The sequence below is a fragment of the Schistocerca nitens genome, chromosome 4 (assembly GCF_023898315.1).
Source record: "Schistocerca nitens isolate TAMUIC-IGC-003100 chromosome 4, iqSchNite1.1, whole genome shotgun sequence".
NCBI lineage: Eukaryota > Metazoa > Arthropoda > Insecta > Orthoptera > Acrididae > Schistocerca > Schistocerca nitens.
This window is the reverse complement of record NC_064617.1, coordinates 52,181,229-52,194,220: the sequence shown is the minus strand read 5'-3', so window position 1 is coordinate 52,194,220 and position 12,992 is coordinate 52,181,229. Positions and strand designations below refer to the sequence as shown.

At 42.3% G+C, this 12,992-nt stretch overlaps 1 protein-coding gene across 1 annotated transcript in view; it reads right to left on the bottom strand.

Annotated features, from left to right (window-relative positions):
• Positions 1-12,992, bottom strand: part of LOC126251709 (calcitonin gene-related peptide type 1 receptor-like) — a 609,959-nt gene that overhangs the window by 533,120 nt on the left and 63,847 nt on the right. The window lies entirely within an intron of this gene.

The following is a 12,992-nucleotide window of genomic DNA, read 5'->3' as shown; positions in this document are numbered from 1 at the left end:
AGTTGGTATTTTCCAGTATGGCGAATGCACCCAATCACATCGTTTCTCAGGGATGACCAGACGGCGAAAAACTCACTGGCGAATATCCAGTTGGGCAACCACGTTGCGTTTACCGGAATTTACCACCGTGTAGAACCACTCTCCGCGATGTAATAGGGCCACTGACATAAATCTGTATAAAAGTGGAAAACATACGCCAAAAAAGTGTCGAATTGTTAATGCTTTTTGAAAATGGATTAAAAACAGTCTTGAGGTTGAGTAGTGTTTGTTGGTAGTCGCTCAAATCTCTCTGTGTGAACTATTCTATGAATACAGTCTAGGTCATTTTCGCGCCGTGAGATGCACTGCCGTAAGACATGCAGGATAACCCAGTAGATACGGTCAGTATTCAGGGATATGACAGGAACGATCATTCGAAGCAAAAACGTCCAGTCAACACTGGCTGTAAAATGCATACGCGAAGAGGTACGAGCAGTTCTTCTTCATCGATACTGTGAAACAAATCTCTTCTACAGCAACCCCTTTGCTTTCCATATTTTGAGAGGAGGTATTATGCACCAAATAAAGAAAAAAATATCTCTAGTATGAGATTTTAACTCTGCAGCGGAGTGTGCGCTGATACGAAACTTCCAGGCAGATTAAAACTGTAGGCCGGACCGAGAAACGAACTCGGTACCTTTGCCTTCCGCGGGCAAGTGGTAGAGCACACTCCGCTGCAGAGTGAAAATCTCATTCTGGAAACATCCCCTAGGCTAAGCCATGTCTCCGCAGTATCCTTTCTTTCAGGAGTGCTAGTTCTGCAAGGCTCGCAGGAGAGCTATTTTAAAGTATTGAAGGCAGGAGACGAGGTACTGGTAGAAGTACAGCTGTGAGGTCGTAGTGTGAGTCGTGCTTGGGTAGCTCAGTTGGTAGAGCACTTGCCCGCGAAAGGCAAAGGTCCCGAGTTCGAGTCTGGGTCCGGCACACAGTTTTAATCTGCCAGGAAGTTTCAAAAAATTATCTGATAAACATCGCCCCTAAAATGTATACCTTCGGAGCCATGAGCTCCTATTCACTATAAACGATGTGTTTAACAGTAACAAAGACACAAAAGTACCCATGGTCGTAAGATACTTTAGGACCATTAGGACCTATGTTTACCGGGCCTTTTTTCGTGTTACTATCTCTCTTACTATGAAAAGCAAATACGTTGCAGAAGAAGATAGACGTTTCACAGTATTGAAGGTGAAGAAGTGTTCATAGCTCATGCATTTTACAGCCCATGTTCATTAGGCACTTAAGCTTCGAAATCGTTTTATTATACATCTCAGTAATGCCCACTAGTCCTAGGACACATCTTATACAGAGTTACTAACTGTAAAACATGAAACTGTGTTAAAATTTAACGTAAGAGTATACCCCTTAATGAGTAGATTATGAAAGACTTTTTTAAATCCGTTCAATAATTATATAAAATATTGTAAATCCAATTTTTGGTCCCCGGAAATGTTACATAGAGATCTGCAGTCTGGCCACCATGACTACTCGGCCGTTTAATGATACAGATCTCAACCGCTGATTTTCCCGCATTATTCTCTCTCTCTCTCTCTCTCTCTCTCTCTCTCTCTCTCTTTCTGTCTCTCTCTCTCTCTTTCTCTCTTTCTCTCTCTCTGGTAGTCCACTGTTATGTTAACCTAAATGTTGCCGCTAATGTTGCCAAGTTAGAAGTAAGAGAGGTCCAGAACGCTTTACTACTGTCAGATAAAGTAAATGTCAAAACAAATCAAACAAATTGTTGTGCGGTATTCACCTGTCAGGAACGAAACTCCAAAAACGACAGGTTTTCTCCACGTGAGTCAACTGCTTGATCCGCTTGTCTCCTTGGCTCGTTGCTCCCTTTGTTTGCAACGTCACTGCCGGTAATATAGACGGGCGGATCGATGTTTGAAATATTAACGGCCTCCCGTGAACGGTAGAGCATCACGCGCGACGCGGAATAGCGCCACGTCAGACAAGGACGATCTCTTGACACTCTTGGCGCTGCTGACAGGAACCAGGGGACCGGCAGTGGCTACAAAAGGCGGCTTCTGGTTCATGCCTTCCCTCCTTCCTGTCAGGTAAAGTGACAAAGAACAGTGGTGTGCGAAACTGGGACGGGCTATTATCTTACAAGGAACTTAGGTTGGTTAGCTGTAGACAATTTTATCCCCCCAGTTTTTGGACTCTTGGAGGGCTGTCGTTGCCTTCACTGTGGACGACGATTGTAGGTCCCCTCCACTTCAGATGAGTACCTGTATGTGTAGCAACAGCTTGTGTCATTTATGTGTTCACGGCAGGTAAACTTTGTGTTTGTGTTAAAATGAACATTTCATCTAGGAAAGCGGCAAAATTAGTTGCTCTTTATGAACACACATCTGTGACCTAACAGACTTATCTCTGTTTTTGACGTGAGAAATTTTAGTGTTTCAAGATTTATTACGTCATACAGTGATACTTTCCCATTGTCTCCAAGGAGAAAAGGCAAATATGGACGAAAACGAAAAACAACCCATAGAACTGACAAAACTCAACTTTGCAAACATTAGAATTCGTCCTCATAAGGCAAGTAATGAACTTCAGATTTATTGGTTACTGGGATAGAAACTGACTCCAGCGGTATGGTCTAGGCTTCTTGACTATGGCTGGAAGGCACAGAAGCGAATAAAGAAGCATTTGTTAACACTTGTCGTCAAGAAAAGGATGGGTGCATGGCCAAAATAAGTAAATGTTGGAGCTTCAATGACTGGAAATCTGTAACTTTCACTGATGAGTCACGTTTTATTGTTCAAGGTTATAGAGGAATGGTTGTCGGGCGAAGTACCCATGAAGCGATGAGAACTGAGTATACTGAACAGGCTATAAAACATCTTCCCAAAACAAATGTTTTGGGGTTTCTTCACTGCAAGTGGCCCTGGGGCACCAGTTCCAATCAGTTGATGGCGTGATGAATTCAATCAGAACTTTGTAAATCCTTAGGCGCAGGAACGTGTCGTTCCCACAGACCTTTGCAGATAGTGGAGAAACGTTTCAACGTCACACTTCTGAAGCAGTCAATACTTAATGTGTTTCAGTGGCCTGGTATTTCACCACACTTAAATCCCATTGAGAAGTTGTGGAGTATTCTGAAAAGGTATCTTGCTAAAATGGACTGTTCAACAAAAGAATGCTTGTCAGTTAATACGGTAAAAGCGTGGATTCATGACACCGAACTACGAAACATTTGCTCTAACCTGGTCCAATCTATGCCAAAGCGTCATTAAAGGAAAAGGAAGACTCATTAGTTATTAATATTCAGTGAGCAACTAACTGTATTATACATACAGTAATAAATGTGCACAGTAGTCCCAATTAACTGGCACACTACTGTAGGAAGCAAGGAGCTGGAGAGCAAGTGTGGAATCGTGTTCACAGAAATGCTTGCTATAAGTAGCAAAAAGTGGAAGACTCCCAAGTTTTAGCAATAGTTAGTTTGGTACTGAGATCAGCAGTGCAGAAGAAAAATCCCGGTAAGTGTTTATGCAATACACATGAACGACGAAGGTAAGACTACGGTACTCGTAATTTGCGAGGTGAATCGCACTCTTGAACTGATATTGGCCGTCCTACTTCTGGGGCTTACAGTACATTCAACAAGCTTACTGTGTACGTTCTGCTTATACACTGAACCATGCTAAGAACCAAGAATCTTGGCTGGGTGCAGTTTATATACGTACCGTTCCTATAGCCTCGATTTGGTTACTACAGGTGTTCATCTCTCTCTGAATATCAGATCATATTCTTCCATAAGTGTACGAACTGAATTTTCAACAGCTATTTCAGTCACACATTGGCAAATTTTTACGTTTTGTTGACATACTTGTGTTGCACTTTGTCGTAATATATAGTGCTATATTACCAACGTATTTTCTTTCACTACTAACTTGTTGTCACATATATTTTACGACTGTTCACTTAATGACTACTATTACTCCACATTACCATATCGATTACAGCGTTCGACTACAACTCCAGCTTATAACGACAGCTTACGTAATAGTTCCTTCCTGTAAAGCAAATTTCATTTGTTGGGTTGGGATGTTTGTTGGTTTTTTACAGTTCCTTGGGTTAGAAATAATCATAGATTCCAGCTGAGTCTAACTAATGTGAGAAACTGAATACCTTTAAGAAACGTCATCTGTCCTTCGTCTTGAACTTTCCACAGCAGATTGCAACGCCTTCAGTTGACATGCACTGCCAGAGTTCATAGAGTCACTTAGCGAAATTCCGGCATGACGCCACTCCACTTGGGGGAGAAGCACTTGTATACGAATATTTACAGTACCTGCCGAATGCTCTTTGACAACTTAAATGATTGCCATGCAGTGCAGCATTGTATACGTATTTACCGCATATCATTCTCCGCAACGACGACATTTGTGATAATTAAATAAAGAAGCAAGAAATATAAAATTTATAGTTAACAGAACTCAAGAAAACTAAGCTAAAAAATCATTATGCACCCAACATGACTTAATTTCAAACGCCCCTGCACTGCGCATGGTCCCAACCTAGTTTTTAATGATATCTTACACAACTTCGGTTCAATGTTCAAAGGCTACGAATGTTACTTCGGTTGCTATGTCTCACACGAGAAACAAACGCCATAGGCAAATACAACACAAGAGTCACATTTACTGATATCATCAATCATTTATCATCTACTGTCTCTTCTGGACTTTTTCGCACTTCACTACCTTCAGATTTTTTGCACACACATTTCTCTTGCTGGTTCTTTATATCGCCAGTGCCTCTTCCATTAAGTGGACTAGTAACACACACGAGATCTCATCACAGAATCTCCTTGTTCTGTTTCTTGTCATTTCGTCTAGCGTTATTCCCAGTCAACCTTCACAGGATGTTTCTGTAACAGCGTGCAAAAACGTAGCAGGACATAAAGAATCTCCACTGAACAATTTGAGAAGGGAACCTGGGGTAGAAGAAGCCTGCTTGAAGAGATGTGGATGTAAACTTATCTACCGCTTTCTCTAGCATTACTGTTTTCCAGCTTATTTGCAATTAATATGTGAACACGTTCACCCGTATTGTGCTGTTTATCTACGTGTACGTTCTTCATTTACTGCGCGGAAACAAGGAGGACGAGCCTGATTACTAGGAAGTCGTGATCCAGGTTTTGTTTACTTTACTTATCCGGAAGGTGACTTTGTTGAATCAGATTTACATTGAAAGAACGTGCTATGAATCGACGACAGACCCAGTCATTACTCAGTGCTATTTAGAGACGTACAGTGCAATACGTTGGAGGAGTACTGGTTCGGTTCATACTTCCTGGTCGCTGGACTGGAACGGGAGGTCCTTTTCCATGGCTTGTGAGGTCGCCTCACCTGAATCCCGTTGATTATTTCCTATGTGGATATCTAAAGTCACTATTGTGTGAGACCCCAGTGGATATGGAGATGGGATTAGTTGCCAAAATCGTAGCTACCTGTGATGTGATTCGAAACACACTTCGGATATTTGCCAGGGTGCGTCAGAATCTTACTCGCACATGTCATGCTTGCATTGAAGTTTATGGCCGGCAGTTTCAACAAATTTTGTAAGACACAGTAAAAATGGTACGTTCATTGTGTCAGTGATGCTGTTTGCAGATAACTAATTTAAATAAAAATGTACACAGTTATGTAAGTTTATCCTATGACCTCCTAAGCTGGCTTCTCCGACTCCAGGTTCCCTACATCGAATTCTTCAGCGGAGGATCCACCTATGTCCTGTTAAATTTTTGCACCCTTTATAGTAGTAGTGTAACATTCACTACAAGGTCGTCAAATCTCATTTTTCTGTCCCTTCTTTTTGTAATTAGGATGCATCATTCCTGTGTTTCTTGGCCAATCCTCCACTGTTTTTAAATTTTTTCCGCAATTAATGTCCATGTTGAACTTCCGTCGGCGAGTGCTAGCAGTATACGCCAATTATAGACATTCCATTTAAGACACATTATGAATTTAATTCAGAACATACTGTTCCGTTTCCCAAATAAACTCTAAGCTATGATTATCCTTCTGTTTATTTCTCTTCGTGACTACCCGCTGGTTTTTCCTGTTGTCCTCAGTACGGATATTCGTCAGTAGTTTGTACAGTAATTTCATTATTAAACTCCCTTATTTTTTTATCACATACACATTCTGAAACTTAATGGCAGATTAAAACTGTGAGCCGGATGGAGTCTCGAACTGGAGTAGAGCACCTGTCCGCGAAAGGCAACGGTCCAGCGCTCGAGTCTCAGTCCGGCACACAGTTTTAATCTGCCAGGAACTTTCATATAGTCACTAGTTTACCAAATACACTCCTGGAAATTGAAATAAGAACACCGTGAATTCATTGTCCCAGGAAGGGGAAACTTTATTGACACATTCCTGGGGTCAGATACATCACATGATCACACTGACAGAACCACAGGCACATAGACACAGGCAACAGAGCATGCACAATGTCGGCACTAGTACAGTGTATATCCACCATTCGCAGCAATGCAGGCTGCTATTCTCCCATGGAGACGATCGTAGAGATGCTGGATGTAGTCCTGTGGGACGGCTTGCCATGCCATTTCCACCTGGCGCCTCAGTTGGACCAGCGTTCGTGCCGGACGTGCAGACCGCGTGAGACGACGCTTCATCCAGTCCCAAACATGCTCAATGGGGGACAGATCCGGAGATCTTGCTGGCCATGGTAGTTGACTTACACCTTCTAGAGCACGTTGGGTGGCACGGGATACATGCGGACGTGCATTGTCCTGTTGGAACAGCAAGTTCCCTTGCCGGTCTAGGAATGGTAGAACGATGGGTTCGATGACGGTTTGGATGTACCGTGCACTATTCAGTGTCCCCTCGACGATCACCAGTGGTGTACGGCCAGTGTAGGAGATCGCTCCCCACACCATGATGCCGGGTGTTGGCCCTGTGTGCCTCGGTCGTATGCAGTCCTGATTGTGGCGCTCACCTGCACGGCGCCAAACACGCATACGACCATCATTGGCACCAAGGCAGAAGCGACTCTCATCGCTGAAGACGACACGTCTCCATTCGTCCCTCCATTCACGCCTGTCGCGACACCACTGGAGGCGGGCTGCACGATGTTGGGGCGTGAGCGGAAGACGGCCTAACGGTGTGCGGGACCGTAGCCCAGCTTCATGGAGACGGTTGCGAATGGTCCTCGCCGATACCCCAGGAGCAACAGTGTCCCTAATTTGCTGGGAAGTGGCGGTGCGGTCCCCTACGGCACTGCGTAGGATCCTACGGTCTTGGCGTGCATCCGTGCGTCGCTGCGGTCCGGTCCCAGGTCGACGGGCACGTGCACCTTCCGCCGACCACTGGCGACAACATCGATGTACTGTGGAGACCTCACGCCCCACGTGTTGAGCAATTCGGCGGTACGTCCACCCGGCCTCCCGCATGCCCACTATACCCCCTCGCTCAAAGTCCGTCAACTGCATATACGGTTCACGTCCACGCTGCCGCGGCATGCTACCAGTGTTAAAAACTGCGATGGAGCTCCGTATGCCACGGCAAACTGGCTGACACTGACGGCGGCGGTGCACAAATGCTGCGCAGCTAGCGCCATTCGACGGCCAACACCGCGGTTCCTGGTGTGTCCGCTGTGCCGTGCGTGTGATCATTGCTTGTACAGCCCTCTCGCAGTGTCCGGAGCAAGTATGGTGGGTCTGACACACCGGTGTCAATGTGTTCTTTTTTCCATTTCCAGGAGTGATTTAAAAGTTGTACGTCGCAAGGTCGAACCCCATATTCTAAATATATTAGAAGACACTGAGGTTTTGCGTAAAAGGTATTGTCATGCACAATGTATACTAAATACTCAACTGCATTTAAGCATTATAATACACTGTCCAAGTTTGATTGTCTACAGTGTAATTAGTAGAACCTTGCTATGTTGTGAATAATTTTACTGCAATTTTAACAGTAAATCCCTATTGTAAGAACGTCTCCCAGATTTATTATGCAGGTCAATCACAATTTTACGCGCCGTCTGTCTCTTCTGCTGTTTACTTGTCACTCATGCACGCGCTCACTATTCTGTTGGCAGCTGCCCGTGACCGTTTCCACTGAGGTGCATCACAAGCGTTCCGGAAAAGCCTGTTTTATTTGATTTGCGTCTATCGTTCTTTTATTCATTCTGATCTATTCTATGGCACCTTTCTGTGGTGCTTCTCATCACGCCCTGTCTTTTGATAGCGACTCCAATTTAATATCGCCATTCATCTTTATGTACCATTTTCCTGGTTTTACAACTTCATTAGTCTTCTTTTAGGGATTCCCATCTTCTATGACCATCTTCTTCATGCCGCCTGTTTCAAATTTTGGCCTTCGCCGCTAATTCGTCGAATTTATTATAACTTGACTCGGAATGATGGGACCTCCAATCCATGATCTGAAAATAAGTAAGCTGATTACTCTGTTTAAATTTGTTTTGTGAGTTGCGTATTTTGTATACACTACCTTACTATATTTTCTCCACACACACACACACACACACACACACACACACACACACACACACACATATATATATATATATATATATATATATATATATATATATATATATATATATATATATATATTATAAAAGGGGCGTTTGAAAAGTCCATGCAAAAATAAAAACTAGTTACTTGTTCAGAGGAAACCTTTTTTTATTTTTCTACATAGTCTCTTTTTAGACTTACACACTTCGTCCAACGCTGTTCTAATTTGTTGATCCCTTCCGCATAATGGGAATTGTACAAGTCTGCAAAATAGCTACTAGCTGCTGCAATCACCTCCTTGTTTGAATAAAATCTTGGTCCTGACAGCCATTTCTTCAAATTGGGGAACAAAAAGTTGTCCGACGGAACCAAGTCTGGAGAACAGGATGTGAAACGAGTTGGAATCCTATTTCCAATAATTTTGCGACCACAACTGCTGAGGTGTGTGTTGGTGCATTGTCGTGATAGAAAAGGACTTTTTTGCGGTGCAATCGCCGGAGTTTTTCTTGCAGCTCTGTTTTCAACTAGTCCAATAACGATGAATAATATTCACCTGTAATAGTTTTACCCTTTTCCAGATAGTCGATGAGGATTATCCCTTGCGAATCCCAAAAGATAGTCGCCATAACTTTTCCGACCGAAGGAATGGTCTTCGCCTTTTTTGGTGCAGCTTCTCCATTGGTAACCCGTTGTTTAAATTGTTGTTTCATCTCAGGAGCATAGTAGTGTATCCATAATTCATCCACAGCGACGAAACAACGCTTAAAGGCCTGCAGATTCTTCCTGAACATCTGCAAACCATCCTTGCAACGACCCATGTTGCGGTTAGATTTCTCATGTCAAAATTTTATGCAATATACTATGTACCCGTTCATTCGAGATGCCCACAAAAGTAGCAATCTCACGCACCTTAACTCTTCTGTCATCCCTCACCATATCATGGATTTTATGAATGATTTCTAGAGTCGTAAGCGCCACAGGGTGTCCAGAACGTTCAGCATCACTTGGCCACTCCGAAAATTTTGAAACCTCTTATAAACTCTTCTAATGCAAGCTGTGGCGTAACCGTAATGTTTATCAAGCCTCTCTTTAGTCTCCTGAGGCGTTTTGCCTTTCATAAAGTAATGTATAATCACCACACGAAATTCTTTTTCGTCCATATTTTGACAATCACTCGACTTCCTCGATTCACACGAATGCCAAACTCAAAGAAATAGACCAATATGGCTGAAACTTGGCATGCGTTCTTTCCGAAGATGCTACTAACTAAACATGACCTCGTTACGCGCCGGTGGTGCCATATCTCGGACTTTTCAAACGCCCCTCGTATATATTTCTTTTGATTTCCAAAGTGATATTCTTCTTTATTTAGACGTTCCTGAAAATGCGTGTCCAACGTTAGTACTTTTAAAGGATCACACCACAGCTGTTTGTGCTTTATTTTTCAAGGACGCATACCTTCAGCTGTGGGTGGCTATTTTATATAGTTTGCTAGTGATTCTTCATCTTGTCATTCAGTTGCTAGAGGTCAAGATTATATATGTAAAAGTAACCTTCCTTTGCTTCAAGCAGTTGAACTACGATGCAAAAAACTGCTTCTAATGTCTGATTCCTTTACAAGTCAGTTAACGCGTTAAATATTTGACTTTAAGCACGTAAGCGAGAAAAAGTTTAGGAAACACTGAAAATTATGCTTAAAGTTGGTTGGCCATCTAAATAATATGTTATAAGTGACAATGTAAACATAATGCACAATGGAGAGGATATGCAGAATTTAGCAGTATGCAGCATTTTCTCGACACTACTTCCCTCTGAAAGTGGCAGCATAACCTCCTGATTTGGACATGGTTTGCTGCTGTGGAATGACATCGGTGCTCTTCACCAACACCAGCTGTGTAACTAAACAGCTCTCCACCTCGAGATGATGGTGCGAATCTTTAAATGACTGAGACAGGAACCTGTTTTATTACACAGCGTACTCCAGATATGTTGTGACAAACTTCGAGGGTTTGTAGAGGGTATCTTGAAGAACAAACTGAGGATAGGAATCGGGTTCCGGAGACGTCATCCAATGGTGGAGCTACAGAGCGCCGAGGTTGTGGGCGTCAGCGACCACCACTGGGCCACCCGTTCGGAAACAAACGTGACTTTGTTCGTTGACAGGCCATAGGCGGAACGTCTCGTGACGTCGTTTGTTACTCAGTGATCGTGGCTGACTGCCATGATCGCCAATGGAGAAGATGGAGATACTGCTGCGTAGACAGGCCTTGTCTCATATGAATGTGATGTTCTGCTGCCTCGGTGGATGACTGTTTCGGACACGGGTTTCGATTCATAGTTTATTTTTCTCCTGGAATCCTATAAAATGTGTAATGTTTTTCGTTGTACAGGAAAAAAAGTACACATGGAAAACTGTGTCTGAAAGTATCACCCAAACAGGCAGCAGAGCGTCAGCTGCCTATGCAGCAGCTAACTGCGTCTTCTGCACAGGCGATCTTGGCGACCAGGCCCGATCGCTGAATAACAAACAACGTTGCGGGGTGTTCGACCCACGGGGGTGGAAGCTGTATGGGAGAAGAGGCAACAAGTCACGTAGTTCCTTCCACACCACTAGAGGCGCTAGGGGTCAAACGAAGCTGGAATTCACCAATGAGAGCTGTCCAATGTCGGCTGTTGATATTCTATCGTCTTGCTCTGTACTGAAGTCTACGATTGCAGTCGTCTTTGTATTTGTTTCATATTTACATACTATTTATCTTCATTATAAACAGATATTTTTACTTTAAATTTCATAAAGTTCACCGTGGAATTGAAGAGATTTCCTGCTGAAAAAATGTCCACAGTTAATTCTAAGGTATGAAATTTACTTTTCAATAAATAATCTCGTAACTTATAAATGAAATGTATTCTCTTCTATCGTGGATTAAGCTGTGTGGTTTCCGTTTGTTTACTGCTATAAGATATGACAATAGTAGTTTTATTTAATGAAGAATTTTATGTTTTTTCAGAACATTCAACACAACAAATTGACGTTGCAATACTCCTGTAAATTCCCCTGTTGTTGATCAGAATTTTACGTTGGTTCAACGGAGAAAGTTAGCAACAAGCATTCCGGCAGGTTTCCGAAACAACCTTAAGAATTGCTTATGGAGTGGGAAAAATGTTTGTAAACTGTCACCTGATGTGAACTATGCTACTTATTTTGTATGCAAAAATCATTTTTCCGAAAAAAATGGTTAAAATGGCTCTGAGCACTATGGGACTTAACATCTGAGGTCATCAGTGCCCTAGAACTTAGAACTACTTAAACCTAACTAACCTAAGGACATCACACACATCCATGCCCGAGGCAGGATTCGAACCTGCGACCGTAGCAATCGGGCGGTTCCGGACTGAAGTGCCTAGAACCGCTCGGCCACCACGGCCGGCTTTCCGAAGAAGATTTTATGAATAAAGGTAGGCATAGGCTAAACTGGGTGTGTTTCCAAAACATGTGGCAGGTGTTCCTTGCGAAACTGCTAATATCAGGTGAAACTTGTTAATAGTGCTCCAGAAATTAAAGTGAGTTTAGTTTTCATTTCACTGTTTTTATCCACCTTTCCTATTTTTGGTACTTAATACTGATGTTTTTTTCTGTTGAAGCATTTACAATCCTAAGATCTAGGAAGATTTATTTAGAAGTTAATGGTCAGTAGTGCAAGTTTCGTGCGCAGTTACTGAGAAATTACGATCTTGAAACATAGTTGTAACAAATTTTAGAATCCTTGATTAATTAACACTGCGATAAAGGTTTCTTAATTGAATCCTTTTAACAGCCGATTATTCTCTTAATAACGGGTTTTCATTCTCCATTGACCTCGCAGCTTGTAAGACGTCAAAGTACGACATTATACAAGAATATTGGTAGTCCAATTTAGATGTTACAATTTTTATTTAGCTTGTGACAGTTATTTAGACTACAAGCTTGTTTCGACTTACTTTCAAATGTTGCGTCTAGTTCTCATGAAGCAGAAAACGTCCTTGAGCCTCTATACCTTGATAGAAATCAATATAAGTGCGTCAATTTGTAAGTCTATTTTTGACGTTTGCATCTGACAATCGCTGCTCACATTGATTTGTTTCAACATGTAAAAGCTCCAGGATGTTTTGTGCATCACAAGAACTAGACGCAACACTTGAAGCTGACAGTAAGTCTAAACAAGCTTGTAGTGTAAATAACTGAAGCTAAACAAAATTGTAGCAGCTAAATTGTACTACAAATATTCTTGAATAATAGGTTTGTCACTGCTGTATGGCAATGTGCTATAGCTGTGTTTAAATTATCTTATTATGATGCTAGCCAAAATACACAGCATTCCCAGAAAACTGAGATAAGAAAATTAAAAGAAAAAAAAAACCTAAAACATATATAAGCTAGGAGGGATGCAACCTGCAATGCTTA